General features: G+C 43.7%; 57 non-coding genes across 57 annotated transcripts; all 57 read left to right on the top strand.

The window, feature by feature from the left end:
- The first annotated feature begins 44 nt into the window (after window positions 1-44).
- On the top strand, window positions 45-116 carry trnap-cgg (transfer RNA proline (anticodon CGG)). The gene has a single exon. It is a non-coding gene; the product is annotated as a tRNA-Pro (tRNA).
- A 234-nt stretch (window positions 117-350) lies between these two features.
- On the top strand, window positions 351-422 carry trnap-ugg (transfer RNA proline (anticodon UGG)). Its single transcript has one exon. It is a non-coding gene; the product is annotated as a tRNA-Pro (tRNA).
- Window positions 423-1098: 676 nt separating this feature from the next.
- trnap-agg (transfer RNA proline (anticodon AGG)) lies at window positions 1099-1170 on the top strand. The gene has a single exon. It is a non-coding gene; the product is annotated as a tRNA-Pro (tRNA).
- A 178-nt stretch (window positions 1171-1348) lies between these two features.
- On the top strand, window positions 1349-1420 carry trnap-agg (transfer RNA proline (anticodon AGG)). The gene has a single exon. It is a non-coding gene; the product is annotated as a tRNA-Pro (tRNA).
- Window positions 1421-1598: 178 nt separating this feature from the next.
- On the top strand, window positions 1599-1670 carry trnap-cgg (transfer RNA proline (anticodon CGG)). The gene has a single exon. It is a non-coding gene; the product is annotated as a tRNA-Pro (tRNA).
- A 234-nt stretch (window positions 1671-1904) lies between these two features.
- trnap-ugg (transfer RNA proline (anticodon UGG)) lies at window positions 1905-1976 on the top strand. The gene has a single exon. It is a non-coding gene; the product is annotated as a tRNA-Pro (tRNA).
- A 176-nt stretch (window positions 1977-2152) lies between these two features.
- On the top strand, window positions 2153-2224 carry trnap-ugg (transfer RNA proline (anticodon UGG)). The gene has a single exon. It is a non-coding gene; the product is annotated as a tRNA-Pro (tRNA).
- A 178-nt stretch (window positions 2225-2402) lies between these two features.
- Window positions 2403-2474, top strand: trnap-ugg (transfer RNA proline (anticodon UGG)). The gene has a single exon. It is a non-coding gene; the product is annotated as a tRNA-Pro (tRNA).
- Window positions 2475-2650: 176 nt separating this feature from the next.
- Window positions 2651-2722, top strand: trnap-ugg (transfer RNA proline (anticodon UGG)). Its single transcript has one exon. It is a non-coding gene; the product is annotated as a tRNA-Pro (tRNA).
- A 178-nt stretch (window positions 2723-2900) lies between these two features.
- On the top strand, window positions 2901-2972 carry trnap-ugg (transfer RNA proline (anticodon UGG)). The gene has a single exon. It is a non-coding gene; the product is annotated as a tRNA-Pro (tRNA).
- Window positions 2973-3648: 676 nt separating this feature from the next.
- trnap-agg (transfer RNA proline (anticodon AGG)) lies at window positions 3649-3720 on the top strand. Its single transcript has one exon. It is a non-coding gene; the product is annotated as a tRNA-Pro (tRNA).
- Window positions 3721-3898: 178 nt separating this feature from the next.
- trnap-agg (transfer RNA proline (anticodon AGG)) lies at window positions 3899-3970 on the top strand. The gene has a single exon. It is a non-coding gene; the product is annotated as a tRNA-Pro (tRNA).
- Window positions 3971-4148: 178 nt separating this feature from the next.
- trnap-cgg (transfer RNA proline (anticodon CGG)) lies at window positions 4149-4220 on the top strand. The gene has a single exon. It is a non-coding gene; the product is annotated as a tRNA-Pro (tRNA).
- A 234-nt stretch (window positions 4221-4454) lies between these two features.
- Window positions 4455-4526, top strand: trnap-ugg (transfer RNA proline (anticodon UGG)). Its single transcript has one exon. It is a non-coding gene; the product is annotated as a tRNA-Pro (tRNA).
- A 176-nt stretch (window positions 4527-4702) lies between these two features.
- Window positions 4703-4774, top strand: trnap-ugg (transfer RNA proline (anticodon UGG)). The gene has a single exon. It is a non-coding gene; the product is annotated as a tRNA-Pro (tRNA).
- Window positions 4775-4952: 178 nt separating this feature from the next.
- On the top strand, window positions 4953-5024 carry trnap-ugg (transfer RNA proline (anticodon UGG)). The gene has a single exon. It is a non-coding gene; the product is annotated as a tRNA-Pro (tRNA).
- Window positions 5025-5200: 176 nt separating this feature from the next.
- Window positions 5201-5272, top strand: trnap-ugg (transfer RNA proline (anticodon UGG)). The gene has a single exon. It is a non-coding gene; the product is annotated as a tRNA-Pro (tRNA).
- A 178-nt stretch (window positions 5273-5450) lies between these two features.
- trnap-ugg (transfer RNA proline (anticodon UGG)) lies at window positions 5451-5522 on the top strand. The gene has a single exon. It is a non-coding gene; the product is annotated as a tRNA-Pro (tRNA).
- Window positions 5523-5698: 176 nt separating this feature from the next.
- Window positions 5699-5770, top strand: trnap-ugg (transfer RNA proline (anticodon UGG)). The gene has a single exon. It is a non-coding gene; the product is annotated as a tRNA-Pro (tRNA).
- Window positions 5771-6198: 428 nt separating this feature from the next.
- Window positions 6199-6270, top strand: trnap-agg (transfer RNA proline (anticodon AGG)). The gene has a single exon. It is a non-coding gene; the product is annotated as a tRNA-Pro (tRNA).
- A 428-nt stretch (window positions 6271-6698) lies between these two features.
- On the top strand, window positions 6699-6770 carry trnap-agg (transfer RNA proline (anticodon AGG)). The gene has a single exon. It is a non-coding gene; the product is annotated as a tRNA-Pro (tRNA).
- A 178-nt stretch (window positions 6771-6948) lies between these two features.
- Window positions 6949-7020, top strand: trnap-agg (transfer RNA proline (anticodon AGG)). Its single transcript has one exon. It is a non-coding gene; the product is annotated as a tRNA-Pro (tRNA).
- Window positions 7021-7448: 428 nt separating this feature from the next.
- On the top strand, window positions 7449-7520 carry trnap-ugg (transfer RNA proline (anticodon UGG)). Its single transcript has one exon. It is a non-coding gene; the product is annotated as a tRNA-Pro (tRNA).
- A 235-nt stretch (window positions 7521-7755) lies between these two features.
- On the top strand, window positions 7756-7827 carry trnap-ugg (transfer RNA proline (anticodon UGG)). Its single transcript has one exon. It is a non-coding gene; the product is annotated as a tRNA-Pro (tRNA).
- A 176-nt stretch (window positions 7828-8003) lies between these two features.
- Window positions 8004-8075, top strand: trnap-ugg (transfer RNA proline (anticodon UGG)). Its single transcript has one exon. It is a non-coding gene; the product is annotated as a tRNA-Pro (tRNA).
- Window positions 8076-8253: 178 nt separating this feature from the next.
- trnap-ugg (transfer RNA proline (anticodon UGG)) lies at window positions 8254-8325 on the top strand. Its single transcript has one exon. It is a non-coding gene; the product is annotated as a tRNA-Pro (tRNA).
- A 178-nt stretch (window positions 8326-8503) lies between these two features.
- trnap-agg (transfer RNA proline (anticodon AGG)) lies at window positions 8504-8575 on the top strand. The gene has a single exon. It is a non-coding gene; the product is annotated as a tRNA-Pro (tRNA).
- A 178-nt stretch (window positions 8576-8753) lies between these two features.
- Window positions 8754-8825, top strand: trnap-agg (transfer RNA proline (anticodon AGG)). Its single transcript has one exon. It is a non-coding gene; the product is annotated as a tRNA-Pro (tRNA).
- A 178-nt stretch (window positions 8826-9003) lies between these two features.
- On the top strand, window positions 9004-9075 carry trnap-cgg (transfer RNA proline (anticodon CGG)). Its single transcript has one exon. It is a non-coding gene; the product is annotated as a tRNA-Pro (tRNA).
- Window positions 9076-9558: 483 nt separating this feature from the next.
- On the top strand, window positions 9559-9630 carry trnap-ugg (transfer RNA proline (anticodon UGG)). Its single transcript has one exon. It is a non-coding gene; the product is annotated as a tRNA-Pro (tRNA).
- Window positions 9631-9808: 178 nt separating this feature from the next.
- Window positions 9809-9880, top strand: trnap-agg (transfer RNA proline (anticodon AGG)). Its single transcript has one exon. It is a non-coding gene; the product is annotated as a tRNA-Pro (tRNA).
- A 178-nt stretch (window positions 9881-10058) lies between these two features.
- On the top strand, window positions 10059-10130 carry trnap-agg (transfer RNA proline (anticodon AGG)). The gene has a single exon. It is a non-coding gene; the product is annotated as a tRNA-Pro (tRNA).
- A 178-nt stretch (window positions 10131-10308) lies between these two features.
- On the top strand, window positions 10309-10380 carry trnap-agg (transfer RNA proline (anticodon AGG)). The gene has a single exon. It is a non-coding gene; the product is annotated as a tRNA-Pro (tRNA).
- A 178-nt stretch (window positions 10381-10558) lies between these two features.
- Window positions 10559-10630, top strand: trnap-cgg (transfer RNA proline (anticodon CGG)). Its single transcript has one exon. It is a non-coding gene; the product is annotated as a tRNA-Pro (tRNA).
- Window positions 10631-10865: 235 nt separating this feature from the next.
- trnap-ugg (transfer RNA proline (anticodon UGG)) lies at window positions 10866-10937 on the top strand. Its single transcript has one exon. It is a non-coding gene; the product is annotated as a tRNA-Pro (tRNA).
- A 176-nt stretch (window positions 10938-11113) lies between these two features.
- On the top strand, window positions 11114-11185 carry trnap-ugg (transfer RNA proline (anticodon UGG)). The gene has a single exon. It is a non-coding gene; the product is annotated as a tRNA-Pro (tRNA).
- A 428-nt stretch (window positions 11186-11613) lies between these two features.
- Window positions 11614-11685, top strand: trnap-ugg (transfer RNA proline (anticodon UGG)). The gene has a single exon. It is a non-coding gene; the product is annotated as a tRNA-Pro (tRNA).
- A 178-nt stretch (window positions 11686-11863) lies between these two features.
- Window positions 11864-11935, top strand: trnap-agg (transfer RNA proline (anticodon AGG)). The gene has a single exon. It is a non-coding gene; the product is annotated as a tRNA-Pro (tRNA).
- A 178-nt stretch (window positions 11936-12113) lies between these two features.
- Window positions 12114-12185, top strand: trnap-agg (transfer RNA proline (anticodon AGG)). The gene has a single exon. It is a non-coding gene; the product is annotated as a tRNA-Pro (tRNA).
- A 178-nt stretch (window positions 12186-12363) lies between these two features.
- trnap-ugg (transfer RNA proline (anticodon UGG)) lies at window positions 12364-12435 on the top strand. Its single transcript has one exon. It is a non-coding gene; the product is annotated as a tRNA-Pro (tRNA).
- A 178-nt stretch (window positions 12436-12613) lies between these two features.
- Window positions 12614-12685, top strand: trnap-agg (transfer RNA proline (anticodon AGG)). Its single transcript has one exon. It is a non-coding gene; the product is annotated as a tRNA-Pro (tRNA).
- Window positions 12686-12863: 178 nt separating this feature from the next.
- Window positions 12864-12935, top strand: trnap-agg (transfer RNA proline (anticodon AGG)). Its single transcript has one exon. It is a non-coding gene; the product is annotated as a tRNA-Pro (tRNA).
- A 178-nt stretch (window positions 12936-13113) lies between these two features.
- Window positions 13114-13185, top strand: trnap-cgg (transfer RNA proline (anticodon CGG)). Its single transcript has one exon. It is a non-coding gene; the product is annotated as a tRNA-Pro (tRNA).
- A 235-nt stretch (window positions 13186-13420) lies between these two features.
- trnap-ugg (transfer RNA proline (anticodon UGG)) lies at window positions 13421-13492 on the top strand. The gene has a single exon. It is a non-coding gene; the product is annotated as a tRNA-Pro (tRNA).
- Window positions 13493-13670: 178 nt separating this feature from the next.
- On the top strand, window positions 13671-13742 carry trnap-agg (transfer RNA proline (anticodon AGG)). The gene has a single exon. It is a non-coding gene; the product is annotated as a tRNA-Pro (tRNA).
- Window positions 13743-13920: 178 nt separating this feature from the next.
- On the top strand, window positions 13921-13992 carry trnap-agg (transfer RNA proline (anticodon AGG)). The gene has a single exon. It is a non-coding gene; the product is annotated as a tRNA-Pro (tRNA).
- Window positions 13993-14420: 428 nt separating this feature from the next.
- trnap-agg (transfer RNA proline (anticodon AGG)) lies at window positions 14421-14492 on the top strand. The gene has a single exon. It is a non-coding gene; the product is annotated as a tRNA-Pro (tRNA).
- Window positions 14493-14670: 178 nt separating this feature from the next.
- On the top strand, window positions 14671-14742 carry trnap-agg (transfer RNA proline (anticodon AGG)). Its single transcript has one exon. It is a non-coding gene; the product is annotated as a tRNA-Pro (tRNA).
- A 178-nt stretch (window positions 14743-14920) lies between these two features.
- Window positions 14921-14992, top strand: trnap-cgg (transfer RNA proline (anticodon CGG)). Its single transcript has one exon. It is a non-coding gene; the product is annotated as a tRNA-Pro (tRNA).
- Window positions 14993-15227: 235 nt separating this feature from the next.
- trnap-ugg (transfer RNA proline (anticodon UGG)) lies at window positions 15228-15299 on the top strand. Its single transcript has one exon. It is a non-coding gene; the product is annotated as a tRNA-Pro (tRNA).
- A 176-nt stretch (window positions 15300-15475) lies between these two features.
- Window positions 15476-15547, top strand: trnap-ugg (transfer RNA proline (anticodon UGG)). The gene has a single exon. It is a non-coding gene; the product is annotated as a tRNA-Pro (tRNA).
- Window positions 15548-15725: 178 nt separating this feature from the next.
- Window positions 15726-15797, top strand: trnap-ugg (transfer RNA proline (anticodon UGG)). The gene has a single exon. It is a non-coding gene; the product is annotated as a tRNA-Pro (tRNA).
- A 176-nt stretch (window positions 15798-15973) lies between these two features.
- Window positions 15974-16045, top strand: trnap-ugg (transfer RNA proline (anticodon UGG)). Its single transcript has one exon. It is a non-coding gene; the product is annotated as a tRNA-Pro (tRNA).
- Window positions 16046-16223: 178 nt separating this feature from the next.
- trnap-ugg (transfer RNA proline (anticodon UGG)) lies at window positions 16224-16295 on the top strand. Its single transcript has one exon. It is a non-coding gene; the product is annotated as a tRNA-Pro (tRNA).
- A 176-nt stretch (window positions 16296-16471) lies between these two features.
- trnap-ugg (transfer RNA proline (anticodon UGG)) lies at window positions 16472-16543 on the top strand. The gene has a single exon. It is a non-coding gene; the product is annotated as a tRNA-Pro (tRNA).
- Window positions 16544-16721: 178 nt separating this feature from the next.
- On the top strand, window positions 16722-16793 carry trnap-ugg (transfer RNA proline (anticodon UGG)). Its single transcript has one exon. It is a non-coding gene; the product is annotated as a tRNA-Pro (tRNA).
- Window positions 16794-16971: 178 nt separating this feature from the next.
- On the top strand, window positions 16972-17043 carry trnap-agg (transfer RNA proline (anticodon AGG)). Its single transcript has one exon. It is a non-coding gene; the product is annotated as a tRNA-Pro (tRNA).
- Window positions 17044-17099: the final 56 nt, after the last annotated feature.

Genomic DNA, 17099 nt, shown 5'->3' with positions numbered 1-17099 from the left:
TTTGCGATTATGTCCTGTTTTCATGTAACTTTGACCCTTTTGTCGGCTCGTTGGTCTAGGGGTATGATTCTCGCTTCGGGTGCGAGAGGTCCCGGGTTCAAATCCCGGACGAGCCCGATGGAACTTATTTGATGCTGTTAGCGGTTGTAGTTTGTAAATGATGACAAAAAAGTTACTCCCCAATTTGGTCAGTGAACGACCATATTGCTAGTATGTTTCCAAAAAATAGGCAAACACAACAAACTAGTTAAAAAAACAAGCAATTTGTTGACCACGGATACGCTGATTCAATTCTCTTGCCTGGCCAAATAGGATTTTGTCCCATGGACATAGCATTAATAGTTTTTGTCGGCTCGTTGGTCTAGGGGTATGATTCTCGCTTTGGGTGCGAGAGGTCCCGGGTCCAAATCCCGGACGAGCCCGGGATAGGTCTTTTGAAAGTCAATAGATGTGATAAGTAAAATGAAATATGTCTATACGAAAATGTAACTTCCAAATTTTTTCAACTAACGTAGAGTCTAGAGATGCTCTTGTCGATATCTCTCGCCCAGCTATTTGCAATTATTTCCCGTTGACATGTAACTTTCACCCTTTTGTCGGCTCGTTGGTCTAGGAGTATGATTCTCGCTTTGGGTGCGAGAGGTCCCGGGTCCAAATCCCGGACGAGCCCGGAAGTGCTCTTTTGAAACAGTCAATGGCTGTGATTAGTCAAAGAAAATATGTCGGAATGAAAATGTTACATCCAAATTTATTCAATTAACGTAGAGTCTAGAGATGCTCTTGTCGATATCTCTCGCCCAGCTATTTGCAATTATTTCCCGTTGACATGTAACTTTCACCCTTTGGTCGGCTCGTTGGTCTAGGGGTATGATTCTCGCTTTGGGTGCGAGAGGTCCCGGGTCCAAATCCCCGACGAGCCCGGAATTGGTCTTTTAAAAAAGGCAATAGATGTGATTAGTAAAATGAAATATGTCTATACAAAAATGTTACTTCCAAATTTTTTCAACTAACGTAGAGTCTAGAGATGCGCGTGTCGAATTCTCTCGCCCAGCTATTTGCAAATATGTCCCGTTGACATGTAACTTTCACCCTTTTGTCGGCTCGTTGGTCTAGGGGTATGATTCTCGCTTAGGGTGCGAGAGGTCCCGGGTCCAAATCCCGGACGAGCCCGGAATTGGTCTTTTGAAACAGTCAATGGCTGTGATTAGTCAAACGAAAAATTTCTATACGAAAACGTTACTTCCAAATTTATTCAACTAACGTAGAGTCTAGAGATGCGCTTGTCGAATTCTCTCGCCCAGCTATTTGCAATTATTTCCCGTTGACATGTAACTTTCACCCTTTTGTCGGCTCGTTGGTCTAGGGGTATGATTCTCGCTTAGGGTGCGAGAGGTCCCGGGTCCAAATCCCGGACGAGCCCGGAAGTGCTCTTTTGAAACAGTCAATGGCTGTGATTAGTCAAACGAAATATGTCGGAATGAAAATGTTACATCCAAATTTATACAATTCAGGTAGAGTCTAGATATGCGCTTTTCAAATTCTCTCGCCTAGCTATTTGCGATTATGTCCTGTTTTCATGTAACTTTGACCCTTTTGTCGGCTCGTTGGTCTATGGGTATGATTCTCGCTTCGGGTGCGAGAGGTCCCGGGTTCAAATCCCGGACGAGCCCGATGGAACTTATTTGATGCTGTTAGCGGTTGTAGTTTGTAAATGATGACAAAAAAGTTACTCCCCAATTTGGTCAGTGAACGACCATATTGCTAGTATGTTTCCAAAAAATAGGCAAACACAACAAACTAGTTAAAAAAACAAGCAATTTGTTGACCACGGATACGCTGATTCAATTCTCTTGCCTGGCCAAATAGGATTTTGTCCCATGGACATAGCATTAATAGTTTTTGTCGGCTCGTTGGTCTAGGGGTATGATTCTCGCTTTGGGTGCGAGAGGTCCCGGGTCCAAATCCCGGACGAGCCCGGGATAGGTCTTTTGAAAGTCAATAGATGTGATAAGTAAAATGAAATATGTCTATACGAAAATGTAACTTCCAAATTTTTTCAACTAACGTAGAGTCTAGAGATGCTCTTGTCGATATCTCTCGCCCAGCTATTTGCAATTATTTCCCGTTGACATGTAACTTTCACCCTTTTGTCGGCTCGTTGGTCTAGGGGTATGATTCTCGCTTTGGGTGCGAGAGGTCCCGGGTCCAAATCCCGGACGAGCCCGGAAGTGCTCTTTTGAAACAGTCAATGGCTGTGATTAGTCAAAGAAAATATGTCGGAATGAAAATGTTACATCCAAATTTATTCAATTAACGTAGAGTCTAGAGATGCTCTTGTCGATATCTCTCGCCCAGCTATTTGCAATTATTTCCCGTTGACATGTAACTTTCACCCTTTGGTCGGCTCGTTGGTCTAGGGGTATGATTCTCGCTTTGGGTGCGAGAGGTCCCGGGTCCAAATCCCGGACGAGCCCGGGATAGGTCTTTTGAAAGTCAATAGATGTGATAAGTAAAATGAAATATGTCTATACGAAAATGTAACTTCCAAATTTTTTCAACTAACGTAGAGTCTAGAGATGCTCTTGTCGATATCTCTCGCCCAGCTATTTGCAATTATTTCCCGTTGACATGTAACTTTCACCCTTTTGTCGGCTCGTTGGTCTAGGGGTATGATTCTCGCTTTGGGTGCGAGAGGTCCCGGGTCCAAATCCCGGACGAGCCCGGAAGTGCTCTTTTGAAACAGTCAATGGCTGTGATTAGTCAAAGAAAATATGTCGGAATGAAAATGTTACATCCAAATTTATTCAATTAACGTAGAGTCTAGAGATGCTCTTGTCGATATCTCTCGCCCAGCTATTTGCAATTATTTCCCGTTGACATGTAACTTTCACCCTTTGGTCGGCTCGTTGGTCTAGGGGTATGATTCTCGCTTTGGGTGCGAGAGGTCCCGGGTCCAAATCCCGGACGAGCCCGGGATAGGTCTTTTGAAAGTCAATAGATGTGATAAGTAAAATGAAATATGTCTATACGAAAATGTAACTTCCAAATTTTTTCAACTAACGTAGAGTCTAGAGATGCTCTTGTCGATATCTCTCGCCCAGCTATTTGCAATTATTTCCCGTTGACATGTAACTTTCACCCTTTTGTCGGCTCGTTGGTCTAGGAGTATGATTCTCGCTTTGGGTGCGAGAGGTCCCGGGTCCAAATCCCGGACGAGCCCGGAAGTGCTCTTTTGAAACAGTCAATGGCTGTGATTAGTCAAAGAAAATATGTCGGAATGAAAATGTTACATCCAAATTTATTCAATTAACGTAGAGTCTAGAGATGCTCTTGTCGATATCTCTCGCCCAGCTATTTGCAATTATTTCCCGTTGACATGTAACTTTCACCCTTTGGTCGGCTCGTTGGTCTAGGGGTATGATTCTCGCTTTGGGTGCGAGAGGTCCCGGGTCCAAATCCCCGACGAGCCCGGAATTGGTCTTTTAAAAAAGGCAATAGATGTGATTAGTAAAATGAAATATGTCTATACAAAAATGTTACTTCCAAATTTTTTCAACTAACGTAGAGTCTAGAGATGCGCGTGTCGAATTCTCTCGCCCAGCTATTTGCAAATATGTCCCGTTGACATGTAACTTTCACCCTTTTGTCGGCTCGTTGGTCTAGGGGTATGATTCTCGCTTAGGGTGCGAGAGGTCCCGGGTCCAAATCCCGGACGAGCCCGGAATTGGTCTTTTGAAACAGTCAATGGCTGTGATTAGTCAAACGAAAAATTTCTATACGAAAACGTTACTTCCAAATTTATTCAACTAACGTAGAGTCTAGAGATGCGCTTGTCGAATTCTCTCGCCCAGCTATTTGCAATTATTTCCCGTTGACATGTAACTTTCACCCTTTTGTCGGCTCGTTGGTCTAGGGGTATGATTCTCGCTTAGGGTGCGAGAGGTCCCGGGTCCAAATCCCGGACGAGCCCGGAAGTGCTCTTTTGAAACAGTCAATGGCTGTGATTAGTCAAACGAAATATGTCGGAATGAAAATGTTACATCCAAATTTATACAATTCAGGTAGAGTCTAGATATGCGCTTTTCAAATTCTCTCGCCTAGCTATTTGCGATTATGTCCTGTTTTCATGTAACTTTGACCCTTTTGTCGGCTCGTTGGTCTATGGGTATGATTCTCGCTTCGGGTGCGAGAGGTCCCGGGTTCAAATCCCGGACGAGCCCGATGGAACTTATTTGATGCTGTTAGCGGTTGTAGTTTGTAAATGATGACAAAAAAGTTACTCCCCAATTTGGTCAGTGAACGACCATATTGCTAGTATGTTTCCAAAAAATAGGCAAACACAACAAACTAGTTAAAAAAACAAGCAATTTGTTGACCACGGATACGCTGATTCAATTCTCTTGCCTGGCCAAATAGGATTTTGTCCCATGGACATAGCATTAATAGTTTTTGTCGGCTCGTTGGTCTAGGGGTATGATTCTCGCTTTGGGTGCGAGAGGTCCCGGGTCCAAATCCCGGACGAGCCCGGGATAGGTCTTTTGAAAGTCAATAGATGTGATAAGTAAAATGAAATATGTCTATACGAAAATGTAACTTCCAAATTTTTTCAACTAACGTAGAGTCTAGAGATGCTCTTGTCGATATCTCTCGCCCAGCTATTTGCAATTATTTCCCGTTGACATGTAACTTTCACCCTTTTGTCGGCTCGTTGGTCTAGGGGTATGATTCTCGCTTTGGGTGCGAGAGGTCCCGGGTCCAAATCCCGGACGAGCCCGGAAGTGCTCTTTTGAAACAGTCAATGGCTGTGATTAGTCAAAGAAAATATGTCGGAATGAAAATGTTACATCCAAATTTATTCAATTAACGTAGAGTCTAGAGATGCTCTTGTCGATATCTCTCGCCCAGCTATTTGCAATTATTTCCCGTTGACATGTAACTTTCACCCTTTGGTCGGCTCGTTGGTCTAGGGGTATGATTCTCGCTTTGGGTGCGAGAGGTCCCGGGTCCAAATCCCGGACGAGCCCGGGATAGGTCTTTTGAAAGTCAATAGATGTGATAAGTAAAATGAAATATGTCTATACGAAAATGTAACTTCCAAATTTTTTCAACTAACGTAGAGTCTAGAGATGCTCTTGTCGATATCTCTCGCCCAGCTATTTGCAATTATTTCCCGTTGACATGTAACTTTCACCCTTTTGTCGGCTCGTTGGTCTAGGGGTATGATTCTCGCTTTGGGTGCGAGAGGTCCCGGGTCCAAATCCCGGACGAGCCCGGAAGTGCTCTTTTGAAACAGTCAATGGCTGTGATTAGTCAAAGAAAATATGTCGGAATGAAAATGTTACATCCAAATTTATTCAATTAACGTAGAGTCTAGAGATGCTCTTGTCGATATCTCTCGCCCAGCTATTTGCAATTATTTCCCGTTGACATGTAACTTTCACCCTTTGGTCGGCTCGTTGGTCTAGGGGTATGATTCTCGCTTTGGGTGCGAGAGGTCCCGGGTCCAAATCCCGGACGAGCCCGGGATAGGTCTTTTGAAAGTCAATAGATGTGATAAGTAAAATGAAATATGTCTATACGAAAATGTAACTTCCAAATTTTTTCAACTAACGTAGAGTCTAGAGATGCTCTTGTCGATATCTCTCGCCCAGCTATTTGCAATTATTTCCCGTTGACATGTAACTTTCACCCTTTTGTCGGCTCGTTGGTCTAGGGGTATGATTCTCGCTTTGGGTGCGAGAGGTCCCGGGTCCAAATCCCGGACGAGCCCGGAAGTGCTCTTTTGAAACAGTCAATGGCTGTGATTAGTCAAAGAAAATATGTCGGAATGAAAATGTTACATCCAAATTTATTCAATTAACGTAGAGTCTAGAGATGCTCTTGTCGATATCTCTCGCCCAGCTATTTGCAATTATTTCCCGTTGACATGTAACTTTCACCCTTTGGTCGGCTCGTTGGTCTAGGGGTATGATTCTCGCTTTGGGTGCGAGAGGTCCCGGGTCCAAATCCAGGACGAGCCCGGAATTGGTCTTTTGAAACAGTCAATGGCTGTGATTAGTCAAATGAAATATTTCTATACGAAAACGTTACTTCCAAATTTATTCAACTAACGTAGAGTCTAGAGATGCGCTTGTTGAATTCTCTCGCCCAGCTATTTGCAATTATTTCCCGTTGACATGTAACTTTCACCCTTTTGTCGGCTCGTTGGTCTAGGGGTATGATTCTCGCTTAGGGTGCGAGAGGTCCCGGGTCCAAATCCCGGACGAGCCCGGAAGTGCTCTTTTGAAACAGTCAATGGCTGTGATTAGTCAAACGAAATATGTCGGAATGAAAATGTTACATCCAAATTTATACAATTCAGGTAGAGTCTAGATATGCGCTTTTCAAATTCTCTCGCCTAGCTATTTGCGATTATGTCCTGTTTTCATGTAACTTTCACCGTTTGGTCGGCTCGTTGGTCTAGGGGTATGATTCTCGCTTTGGGTGCGAGAGGTCCCGGGTCCAAATCCCCGACGAGCCCGGAATTGGTCTTTTAAAAAAGGCAATAGATGTGATTAGTAAAATGAAATATGTCTATACAAAAATGTTACTTCCAAATTTTTTCAACTAACGTAGAGTCTAGAGATGCGCGTGTCGAATTCTCTCGCCCAGCTATTTGCAAATATGTCCCGTTGACATGTAACTTTCACCCTTTTGTCGGCTCGTTGGTCTAGGGGTATGATTCTCGCTTAGGGTGCGAGAGGTCCCGGGTCCAAATCCCGGACGAGCCCGGAATTTGTCTTTTGAAACAGTCGATGGCTGTGATTAGTCAAACGAAAAATTTCTATACGAAAACGTTACTTCCAAATTTATTCAACTAACGTAGAGTCTAGAGATGCGCTTGTCGAATTCTCTCGCCCAGCTATTTGCAATTATTTCCCGTTGACATGTAACTTTCACCCTTTTGTCGGCTCGTTGGTCTAGGGGTATGATTCTCGCTTAGGGTGCGAGAGGTCCCGGGTCCAAATCCCGGACGAGCCCGGAAGTGCTCTTTTGAAACAGTCAATGGCTGTGATTAGTCAAACGAAATATGTCGGAATGAAAATGTTACATCCAAATTTATACAATTCAGGTAGAGTCTAGATATGCGCTTTTCAAATTCTCTCGCCTAGCTATTTGCGATTATGTCCTGTTTTCATGTAACTTTGACCCTTTTGTCGGCTCGTTGGTCTAGGGGTATGATTCTCGCTTAGGGTGCGAGAGGTCCCGGGTCCAAATCCCCGACGAGCCCGGAAGTGCTCTTTTGAAACAGTCAATGGCTGTGATTAGTCAAACAAAATATGTCGGAATGAAAATGTTACATCCAAATTCATTCAATTAACGTAGAGTCTAGAGATGCTCTTGTCGATATCTCTCGCCCAGCTATTTGCAATTATTTCCCGTTGACATGTAACTTTCACCCTTTGGTCGGCTCGTTGGTCTAGGGGTATGATTCTCGCTTTGGGTGCGAGAGGTCCCGGGTCCAAATCCCGGACGAGCCCGATGGAACTTATTTGATGCTGTTAGCGGTTGTAATTTGTAAATGATGACAAAAAAGTTACTCCCCAATTTGGTCAGTGAACGACCATATTGCTAGTATGTTTCCAAAAAATAGGCAAACACAACAAACTAGTTAAAAAAAACAAGCAATTTGTTGACCACGGATACGCTGATTCAATTCTCTTGCCTGGCCAAATAGGATTTTGTCCCATGGACATAGCATTAATAGTTTTTGTCGGCTCGTTGGTCTAGGGGTATGATTCTCGCTTTGGGTGCGAGAGGTCCCGGGTCCAAATCCCGGACGAGCCCGGGATAGGTCTTTTGAAAGTCAATAGATGTGATAAGTAAAATGAAATATGTCTATACGAAAATGTAACTTCCAAATTTTTTCAACTAACGTAGAGTCTAGAGATGCTCTTGTCAATATCTCTCGCCCAGCTATTTGCAATTATTTCCCGTTGACATGTAACTTTCACCCTTTTGTCGGCTCGTTGGTCTAGGGGTATGATTCTCGCTTTGGGTGCGAGAGGTCCCGGGTCCAAATCCCGGACGAGCCCGGAAGTGCTCTTTTGAAACAGTCAATGGCTGTGATTAGTCAAAGAAAATATGTCGGAATGAAAATGTTACATCCAAATTTATTCAATTAACGTAGAGTCTAGAGATGCTCTTGTCGATATCTCTCGCCCAGCTATTTGCAATTATTTCCCGTTGACATGTAACTTTCACCCTTTGGTCGGCTCGTTGGTCTAGGGGTATGATTCTCGCTTTGGGTGCGAGAGGTCCCGGGTCCAAATCCCGGACGAGCCCGGAATTGGTCTTTTAAAAAAGGCAATAGATGTGATTAGTAAAATGAAATATGTCTATACAAAAATGTTACTTCCAAATTTTTTCAACTAACGTAGAGTCTAGAGATGCGCGTGTCGAATTCTCTCGCCCAGCTATTTGCAAATATGTCCCGTTGACATGTAACTTTCACCCTTTTGTCGGCTCGTTGGTCTAGGGGTATGATTCTCGCTTAGGGTGCGAGAGGTCCCGGGTCCAAATCCCGGACGAGCCCGGAATTGGTCTTTTGAAACAGTCAATGGCTGTGATTAGTCAAACGAAAAATTTCTATACGAAAACGTTACTTCCAAATTTATTCAACTAACGTAGAGTCTAGAGATGCGCTTGTCGAATTCTCTCGCCCAGCTATTTGCAATTATTTCCCGTTGACATGTAACTTTCACCCTTTTGTCGGCTCGTTGGTCTAGGGGTATGATTCTCGCTTAGGGTGCGAGAGGTCCCGGGTCCAAATCCCGGACGAGCCCGGAAGTGCTCTTTTGAAACAGTCAATGGCCGTGATTAGTCAAACGAAATATGTCGGAATGAAAATGTTACATCCAAATTTATACAATTCAGGTAGAGTCTAGATATGCGCTTTTCAAATTCTCTCGCCTAGCTATTTGCGATTATGTCCTGTTTTCATGTAACTTTGACCCTTTTGTCGGCTCGTTGGTCTAGGGGTATGATTCTCGCTTCGGGTGCGAGAGGTCCCGGGGTCAAATCCCGGACGAGCCCGATGGAACTTATTTGATGCTGTTAGCGGTTGTAATTTGTAAATGATGACAAAAAAGTTACTCCCCAATTTGGTCAGTGAACGACCATATTGCTAGTATGTTTCCAAAAAATAGGCAAACACAACAAACTAGTTAAAAAAAACAAGCAATTTGTTGACCACGGATACGCTGATTCAATTCTCTTGCCTCGCCAAATAGGATTTTGTCCCATGGACATAGCATTAATAGTTTTTGTCCGCTCGTTGGTCTAGGGGTATGATTCTCGCTTTGGGTGCGAGAGGTCCCGGGTCCAAATCCCGGACGAGCCCGGGATAGGTCTTTTGAAAGTCAATAGATGTGATAAGTAAAATGAAATATGTCTATACGAAAATGTAACTTCCAAATTTTTTCAACTAACGTAGAGTCTAGAGATGCTCTTGTCGATATCTCTCGCCCAGCTATTTGCAATTATTTCCCGTTGACATGTAACTTTCACCCTTTGGTCGGCTCGTTGGTCTAGGGGTATGATTCTCGCTTTGGGTGCGAGAGGTCCCGGGTCCAAATCCCGGACGAGCCCGGAATTGGTCTTTTAAAAAAGGCAATAGATGTCATTAGTAAAATGAAATATGTCTATACAAAAATGTTACTTCCAAATTTTTTCAACTAACGTAGAGTCTAGAGATGCGCGTGTCGAATTCTCTCGCCCAGCTATTTGCAAATATGTCCCGTTGACATGTAACTTTCACCCTTTTGTCGGCTCGTTGGTCTAGGGGTATGATTCTCGCTTAGGGTGCGAGAGGTCCCGGGTCCAAATCCCGGACGAGCCCGGAATTGGTCTTTTGAAACAGTCAATGGCTGTGATTAGTCAAACGAAAAATTTCTATACGAAAACGTTACTTCCAAATTTATTTAACTAACGTAGAGTCTAGAGATGCGCTTGTTGAATTCTCTCGCCCAGCTATTTGCAATTATTTCCCGTTGACATGTAACTTTCACCCTTTTGTCGGCTCGTTGGTCTAGGGGTATGATTCTCGCTTAGGGTGCGAGAGGTCCCGGGTCCAAATCCCGGACGAGCCCGGAAGTGCTCTTTTGAAACAGTCAATGGCTGTGATTAGTCAAACGAAAAATTTCTATACGAAAACGTTACTTCCAAATTTATTCAACTAACGTAGAGTCTAGAGATGCGCTTGTCGAATTCTCTCGCCCAGCTATTTGCAATTATTTCCCGTTGACATGTAACTTTCACCCTTTTGTCGGCTCGTTGGTCTAGGGGTATGATTCTCGCTTAGGGTGCGAGAGGTCCCGGGTCCAAATCCCGGACGAGCCCGGAAGTGCTCTTTTGAAACAGTCAATGGCTGTGATTAGTCAAACGAAATATGTCGGAATGAAAATGTTACATCCAAATTTATACAATTCAGGTAGAGTCTAGATATGCGCTTTTCAAATTCTCTTGCCTAGCTATTTGCGATTATGTCCTGTTTTCATGTAACTTTGACCCTTTTGTCGGCTCGTTGGTCTAGGGGTATGATTCTCGCTTCGGGTGCGAGAGGTCCCGGGTTCAAATCCCGGACGAGCCCGATGGAACTTATTTGATGCTGTTAGCGGTTGTAATTTGTAAATGATGACAAAAAAGTTACTCCCCAATTTGGTCAGTGAACGACCATATTGCTAGTATGTTTCCAAAAAATAGGCAAACACAACAAACTAGTTAAAAAAAACAAGCAATTTGTTGACCACGGATACGCTGATTCAATTCTCTTGCCTCGCCAAATAGGATTTTGTCCCATGGACATAGCATTAATGGTTTTTGTCGGCTCGTTGGTCTAGGGGTATGATTCTCGCTTTGGGTGCGAGAGGTCCCGGGTCCAAATCCCGGACGAGCCCGGGATAGGTCTTTTGAAAGTCAATAGATGTGATAAGTAAAATGAAATATGTCTATACGAAAATGTAACTTCCAAATTTTTTCAACTAACGTAGAGTCTAGAGATGCTCTTGTCGATATCTCTCGCCCAGCTATTTGCAATTATTTCCCGTTGACATGTAACTTTCACCCTTTGGTCGGCTCGTTGGTCTAGGGGTATGATTCTCGCTTTGGGTGCGAGAGGTCCCGGGTCCAAATCCCGGACGAGCCCGGAATTGGTCTTTTAAAAAAGGCAATAGATGTCATTAGTAAAATGAAATATGTCTATACAAAAATGTTACTTCCAAATTTTTTCAACTAACGTAGAGTCTAGAGATGCTCTTGTCGATATCTCTCGCCCAGCTATTTGCAATTATTTCCCGTTGACATGTAACTTTCACCCTTTTGTCGGCTCGTTGGTCTAGGGGTATGATTCTCGCTTTGGGTGCGAGAGGTCCCGGGTCCAAATCCTGGACGAGCCCGGAAGTGCTCTTTTGAAACAGTCAATGGCTGTGATTAGTCAAAGAAAATATGTCGGAATGAAAATGTTACATCCAAATTTATTCAATTAACGTAGAGTCTAGAGATGCTCTTGTCGATATCTCTCGCCCAGCTATTTGCAATTATTTCCCGTTGACATGTAACTTTCACCCTTTGGTCGGCTCGTTGGTCTAGGGGTATGATTCTCGCTTTGGGTGCGAGAGGTCCCGGGTCCAAATCCCGGACGAGCCCGGAATTGGTCTTTTAAAAAAGGCAATAGATGTGATTAGTAAAATGAAATATGTCTATACAAAAATGTTACTTCCAAATTTTTTCAACTAACGTAGAGTCTAGAGATGCGCGTGTCGAATTCTCTCGCCCAGCTATTTGCAAATATGTCCCGTTGACATGTAACTTTCACCCTTTGGTCGGCTCGTTGGTCTAGGGGTATGATTCTCGCTTAGGGTGCGAGAGGTCCCGGGTCCAAATCCCGGACGAGCCCGGAATTGGTCTTTTGAAACAGTCAATGGCTGTGATTAGTCAAACGAAAAATTTCTATACGAAAACGTTACTTCCAAATTTATTCAACTAACGTAGAGTCTAGAGATGCGCTTGTTGAATTCTCTCGCCCAGCTATTTGCAATTATTTCCCGTTGACATGTAACTTTCACCCTTTTGTCGGCTCGTTGGTCTAGGGGTATGATTCTCGCTTAGGGTGCGAGAGGTCCCGGGTCCAAATCCCGGACGAGCCCGGAAGTGCTCTTTTGAAACAGTCAATGGCTGTGATTAGTCAAACGAAATATGTCGGAATGAAAATGTTACATCCAAATTTATACAATTCAGGTAGAGTCTAGATATGCGCTTTTCAAATTCTCTCGCCTAGCTATTTGCGATTATGTCCTGTTTTCATGTAACTTTCACCCTTTGGTCGGCTCGTTGGTCTAGGGGTATGATTCTCGCTTTGGGTGCGAGAGGTCCCGGGTCCAAATCCCGGACGAGCCCGGAATTGGTCTTTTAAAAAAGGCAATAGATGTGATTAGTAAAATGAAATATGTCTATACAAAAATGTTACTTCCAAATTTTTTCAACTAACGTAGAGTCTAGAGATGCGCGTGTCGAATTCTCTCGCCCAGCTATTTGCAAATATGTCCCGTTGACATGTAACTTTCACCCTTTTGTCGGCTCGTTGGTCTAGGGGTATGATTCTCGCTTAGGGTGCGAGAGGTCCCGGGTCCAAATCCCGGACGAGCCCGGATTTGGTCTTTTGAAACAGTCAATGGCTGTGATTAGTCAAACGAAAAATTTCTATACGAAAACGTTACTTCCAAATTTATTCAACTAACGTAGAGTCTAGAGATGCGCTTGTCGAATTCTCTCGCCCAGCTATTTGCAATTATTTCCCGTTGACATGTAACTTTCACCCTTTTGTCGGCTCGTTGGTCTAGGGGTATGATTCTCGCTTAGGGTGCGAGAGGTCCCGGGTCCAAATCCCGGACGAGCCCGGAAGTGCTCTTTTGAAACAGTCAATGGCTGTGATTAGTCAAACGAAATATGTCGGAATGAAAATGTTACATCCAAATTTATACAATTCAGGTACAGTCTAGATATGCGCTTTTCAAATTCTCTCGCCTAGCTATTTGCGATTATGTCCTGTTTTCATGTAACTTTGACCCTTTTGTCGGCTCGTTGGTCTAGGGGTATGATTCTCGCTTCGGGTGCGAGAGGTCCCGGGTTCAAATCCCGGACGAGCCCGATGGAACTTATTTGATGCTGTTAGCGGTTGTAATTTGTAAATGATGACAAAAAAGTTACTCCCCAATTTGGTCAGTGAACGACCATATTGCTAGTATGTTTCCAAAAAATAGGCAAACACAACAAACTAGTTAAAAAAAACAAGCAATTTGTTGACCACGGATACGCTGATTCAATTCTCTTGCCTGGCCAAATAGGATTTTGTCCCATGGACATAGCATTAATATTTTTTGTTGGCTCGTTGGTCTAGGGGTATGATTCTCGCTTTGGGTGCGAGAGGTCCCGGGTCCAAATCCCGGACGAGCCCGGAATTGGTCTTTTAAAAAAGGCAATAGATGTGATTAGTAAAATGAAATATGTCTATACAAAAATGTTACTTCCAAATTTTTTCAACTAACGTAGAGTCTAGAGATGCGCGTGTCGAATTCTCTCGCCCAGCTATTTGCAAATATGTCCCGTTGACATGTAACTTTCACCCTTTTGTCGGCTCGTTGGTCTAGGGGTATGATTCTCGCTTAGGGTGCGAGAGGTCCCGGGTCCAAATCCCGGACGAGCCCGGAATTGGTCTTTTGAAACAGTCAATGGCTGTGATTAGTCAAACGAAAAATTTCTATACGAAAACGTTACTTCCAAATTTATTCAACTAACGTAGAGTCTAGAGATGCGCTTGTCGAATTCTCTCGCCCAGCTATTTGCAATTATTTCCCGTTGACATGTAACTTTCACCCTTTTGTCGGCTCGTTGGTCTAGGGGTATGATTCTCGCTTAGGGTGCGAGAGGTCCCGGGTCCAAATCCCGGACGAGCCCGGAAGTGCTCTTTTGAAACAGTCAATGGCTGTGATTAGTCAAACGAAATATGTCGGAATGAAAATGTTACATCCAAATTTATACAATTCAGGTAGAGTCTAGATATGCGCTTTTCAAATTCTCTCGCCTAGCTATTTGCGATTATGTCCTGTTTTCATGTAACTTTCACCCTTTGGTCGGCTCGTTGGTCTAGGGATATGATTCTCGCTTTGGGTGCGAGAGGTCCCGGGTCCAAATCCCGGACGAGCCCGGAATTGGTCTTTTAAAAAAGGCAATAGATGTGATTAGTAAAATGAAATATGTCTATACAAAAATGTTACTTCCAAATTTTTTCAACTAACGTAGAGTCTAGAGATGCGCGTGTCGAATTCTCTCGCCCAGCTATTTGCAAATATGTCCCGTTGACATGTAACTTTCACCCTTTTGTCGGCTCGTTGGTCTAGGGGTATGATTCTCGCTTAGGGTGCGAGAGGTCCCGGGTCCAAATCCCGGACGAGCCCGGAATTGGTCTTTTGAAACAGTCAATGGCTGTGATTAGTCAAACGAAAAATTTCTATACGAAAACGTTACTTCCAAATTTATTCAACTAACGTAGAGTCTAGAGATGCGCTTGTCGAATTCTCTCGCCCAGCTATTTGCAATTATTTCCCGTTGACATGTAACTTTCACCCTTTTGTCGGCTCGTTGGTCTAGGGGTATGATTCTCGCTTAGGGTGCGAGAGGTCCCGGGTCCAAATCCCGGACGAGCCCGGAAGTGCTCTTTTGAAACAGTCAATGGCTGTGATTAGTCAAACGAAATATGTCGGAATGAAAATGTTACATCCAAATTTATACAATTCAGGTACAGTCTAGATATGCGCTTTTCAAATTCTCTCGCCTAGCTATTTGCGATTATGTCCTGTTTTCATGTAACTTTGACCCTTTTGTCGGCTCGTTGGTCTAGGGGTATGATTCTCGCTTCGGGTGCGAGAGGTCCCGGGTTAAAATCCCGGACGAGCCCGATGGAACTTATTTGATGCTGTTAGCGGTTGTAATTTGTAAATGATGACAAAAAAGTTACTCCCCAATTTGGTCAGTGAACGACCATATTGCTAGTATGTTTCCAAAAAATAGGCAAACACAACAAACTAGTTAAAAAAAACAAGCAATTTGTTGACCACGGATACGCTGATTCAATTCTCTTGCCTGGCCAAATAGGATTTTGTCCCATGGACATAGCATTAATAGTTTTTGTCGGCTCGTTGGTCTAGGGGTATGATTCTCGCTTTGGGTGCGAGAGGTCCCGGGTCCAAATCCCGGACGAGCCCGGGATAGGTCTTTTGAAAGTCAATAGATGTGATAAGTAAAATGAAATATGTCTATACGAAAATGTAACTTCCAAATTTTTTCAACTAACGTAGAGTCTAGAGATGCTCTTGTCGATATCTCTCGCCCAGCTATTTGCAATTATTTCCCGTTGACATGTAACTTTCACCCTTTTGTCGGCTCGTTGGTCTAGGGGTATGATTCTCGCTTTGGGTGCGAGAGGTCCCGGGTCCAAATCCCGGACGAGCCCGGAAGTGCTCTTTTGAAACAGTCAATGGCTGTGATTAGTCAAAGAAAATATGTCGGAATGAAAATGTTACATCCAAATTTATTCAATTAACGTAGAGTCTAGAGATGCTCTTGTCGATATCTCTCGCCCCGCTATTTGCAATTATTTCCCGTTGACATGTAACTTTCACCCTTTGGTCGGCTCGTTGGTCTAGGGGTATGATTCTCGCTTTGGGTGCGAGAGGTCCCGGGTCCAAATCCCGGACGAGCCCGGGATAGGTCTTTTGAAAGTCAATAGATGTGATAAGTAAAATGAAATATGTCTATACGAAAATGTAACTTCCAAATTTTTTCAACTAACGTAGAGTCTAGAGATGCTCTTGTCGATATCTCTCGCCCAGCTATTTGCAATTATTTCCCGTTGACATGTAACTTTCACCCTTTTGTCGGCTCGTTGGTCTAGGGGTATGATTCTCGCTTTGGGTGCGAGAGGTCCCGGGTCCAAATCCCGGACGAGCCCGGAAGTGCTCTTTTGAAACAGTCAATGGCTGTGATTAGTCAAAGAAAATATGTCGGAATGAAAATGTTACATCCAAATTTATTCAATTAACGTAGAGTCTAGAGATGCTCTTGTCGATATCTCTCGCCCAGCTATTTGCAATTATTTCCCGTTGACATGTAACTTTCACCCTTTGGTCGGCTCGTTGGTCTAGGGGTATGATTCTCGCTTTGGGTGCGAGAGGTCCCGGGTCCAAATCCCGGACGAGCCCGGGATAGGTCTTTTGAAAGTCAATAGATGTGATAAGTAAAATGAAATATGTCTATACGAAAATGTAACTTCCAAATTTTTTCAACTAACGTAGAGTCTAGAGATGCTCTTGTCGATATCTCTCGCCCAGCTATTTGCAATTATTTCCCGTTGACATGTAACTTTCACCCTTTTGTCGGCTCGTTGGTCTAGGGGTATGATTCTCGCTTTGGGTGCGAGAGGTCCCGGGTCCAAATCCCGGACGAGCCCGGAAGTGCTCTTTTGAAACAGTCAATGGCTGTGATTAGTCAAAGAAAATATGTCGGAATGAAAATGTTACATCCAAATTTATTCAATTAACGTAGAGTCTAGAGATGCTCTTGTCGATATCTCTCGCCCAGCTATATGCAATTATTTCCCGTTGACATGTAACTTTCACCCTTTGGTCGGCTCGTTGGTCTAGGGGTATGATTCTCGCTTTGGGTGCGAGAGGTCCCGGGTCCAAATCCCGGACGAGCCCGGAATTGGTCTTTTAAAAAAGGCAATAGATGTGATTAGTAAAATGAAATATGTCTATACAAAAATGTTACTTCCAAATTTTTTCAACTAACGTAGAGTCTAGAGATGCGCGTGTCGAATTCTCTCGCCCAGCTATTTGCAAATATGTCCCGTTGACATGTAACTTTCACCCTTTTGTCGGCTCGTTGGTCTAGGGGTATGATTCTCGCTTAGGGTGCGAGAGGTCCCGGGTCCAAATCCCGGACGAGCCCGGAATTGGTCTTTTGAAACAGTCAATGGCTGTGATTAGTCAAACGAAAAATTTCTA

This window comes from Gasterosteus aculeatus, chromosome 4, assembly GCF_964276395.1.
Source record: "Gasterosteus aculeatus chromosome 4, fGasAcu3.hap1.1, whole genome shotgun sequence".
In the NCBI taxonomy this organism is placed as follows: Eukaryota; Metazoa; Chordata; class Actinopteri; order Perciformes; family Gasterosteidae; genus Gasterosteus; species Gasterosteus aculeatus.
The sequence above is the reverse complement of the archived record's forward strand: the minus strand, read 5'-3'. Positions and strand labels throughout refer to the sequence as shown.